This window comes from Colletotrichum graminicola (assembly GCF_000149035.1).
Source record: "Colletotrichum graminicola M1.001 genomic scaffold supercont1.10, whole genome shotgun sequence".
Classification (NCBI taxonomy): Eukaryota; Fungi; Ascomycota; class Sordariomycetes; order Glomerellales; family Glomerellaceae; genus Colletotrichum; species Colletotrichum graminicola.
Window position 1 is genome coordinate 300,662 of NW_007361014.1, and position 2,209 is coordinate 302,870.

Sequence of the window (2,209 nt, forward strand, 5' to 3'; positions counted from 1 at the left end):
ATGGGGGGGACAAGAAAATGACTTTGCGGACGCACTGATTACCGTTATCATCATCATCATCATCATCACCGTCATCACCGTCATCATCTTAGAGTGGCGTCGACCCATATCGAAGACGCTCGACACTTCCGAGCACAGATATCAAAAGACATCAATCGTCAAGACTAGGTAGAACGAAGAGCTAAAAAAAAAGCCAAGCGTCCCCCCATGCGAACCTTTCTGGCATCCAATCTTTTCGCCCGAAAACCGACGCACGTAGAGTTTTTGATGGACTCTTATTTATTTTTCCGAACTGAGAACCAGAGACAACAACCCCCCTCCCGGGGAAGGGCAAAAGCTACGTGCATGCAGACTTGTGTAGGAAGGGTGCGGAAGGGATACATGGAATCAGAAAAGACTAAATATTACATCATCACGAATCAGCAAAGGTTAAAAAAGACCGACAAGGCCCATACTCAACCATGGTGTCGATGCCACCGGACGGGAAAAAAGGTTGCTGATGAGGTTGGACCGGCAGATGTTGTTGCTCCAGCTCCAGGACCGTGCGTCCGCCCCCACCACGCACGGCAGGCGGCCAGGTGGCGAACAGGAGTGTAATCCGGAGACTCTGAGGCGGGGAGGAGTCGAGGAATCGACAGCTCCGTTGGGGCTACTTATTGCAAATGTCCAAGGGAGACAAGTATCCAATGACATACGGCGTTGTGGCAGAGTGGTCTAATGCGCAAGACTAGAAATCTTGTTCCTTCGGGAGCGTCTGTTCGAATCAGGCCAACGTCGATCATTTTTAAGTCAGACGCCGGCGACACCCGACATCATCGATTTGCGATCTTTTGTCATTGTTTTTTTATATACTCCGTACTATATACTACGTATACCTTGAAACCATGCGTCGAGTCAGCTGCGATTGGGTTCTCACACTTGGAGGCACGGGCTCATCGCGCAACGTGCGATCAGCTTGTCACGGTCGCGGATTTGGCGATCCGAAGTTCTTCCCAGGATGCCCCCCCGGGGGTTTTATGCGAAGCGGTGCGGCGCCACGGAAGCACGCGGTTTCTGAGCTTGACGAGAGGCCAGGCGGCCGCCCGGATGCGTCCGGTTTCCGACGTCTCGAAGGGGGGACCAGCACTCGGGACCAGGAAAGGATTCTCCCACCTCAACTCAACATCCCAAATCTGGCGGCGCCCTTGCCGCCAAGGTAAATACTCAATGCAAGTGTTTCTCATTGCGGATGTCATAATATTCACCTGCATATCTTCCAGTCAGGGTGCGTCGGCGAAGGACCTGCAGGCAAGGAAAACAATAAAAAGGGGGGCGGGGTGAGTGACAAGTGAGCGATTGCCAGGTTGATTGGAGATCCTCATCAGCGAGCCAGATAAGCTGGCTGGTGATGAGTGGTGGCGTATATCACGCAGACCACGCCGCTAACAACATTCCTTTCCTCCCCCCCCCCCGGAGAAACAGTCCCGCGGGCGCGGCGCTGCAATTTCTGATAGGTTTCCTGTGGAAACAAGCAGGAGGTCACTCGGGCTCTGTGACGTCTCCCAAAAGGCCGCGATGGTAACAGGCCTCTGATCGTGCCACATAGCGCCTTGGGTTAGGTACCGAATGGCGTTGATATTTACGCGTGCGAGCATTGGCGCTAGTACACGAAACCACGGCACGAGGTTGGCCAACACTAAGAATTGCTTGCGGCTGGCGGTTCTCAATCGAGGCGATCGTCAGGTTATTGTATGGATGCAGTAACTTCCGCTTGACCAGATCGGAGACGATCCAAATGATGAGCCGTGGATGAACGGGCCTTAGTGGTCGGCGGCCAAGTGCAATTTCAGGGCGAGCCGTCATGTCATATGGCGCGTACAGCGTCTAACAAGCCCCTCGGCCACTAGTTCCACAAGGGCAGAGATCGTGAACGTCGCCATGGGAGTGCAGGCGGGTTAGGTCTCATTTGCCGCCGAGGGGTCTGTCAGATGATGATCAATGAGGGGGGGGTATGGGGGTATGGGGAGAGACTAAGATGAACCTCCACCGCGAGTTGTTGTGGTAGTCTCGATCATCAGGCTTCGTGCATCTTGATTCGATGCTGGAGAAGCTCGATAATATTGAGTTTGCTGAAGAGAAGTGGCAAAGAGGTTGATGATCGGCCAGTGAGCAGACAGGGAACCTCTTTTGGGATGGGAGGCGGACCAGGGGGTCGCAAGAATGGGGGTGG

The 2,209-nt window shown here is 53.8% G+C and overlaps 1 non-coding gene across 1 annotated transcript; it reads left to right on the forward strand.

The window, feature by feature from the left end:
* Positions 1-695: 695 nt before the first annotated feature.
* GLRG_13091 lies at positions 696-777 on the forward strand. Its single transcript has one exon. It is a non-coding gene; the product is annotated as a tRNA-Ser (tRNA).
* The last annotated feature ends 1,432 nt before the right edge of the window (positions 778-2,209 follow it).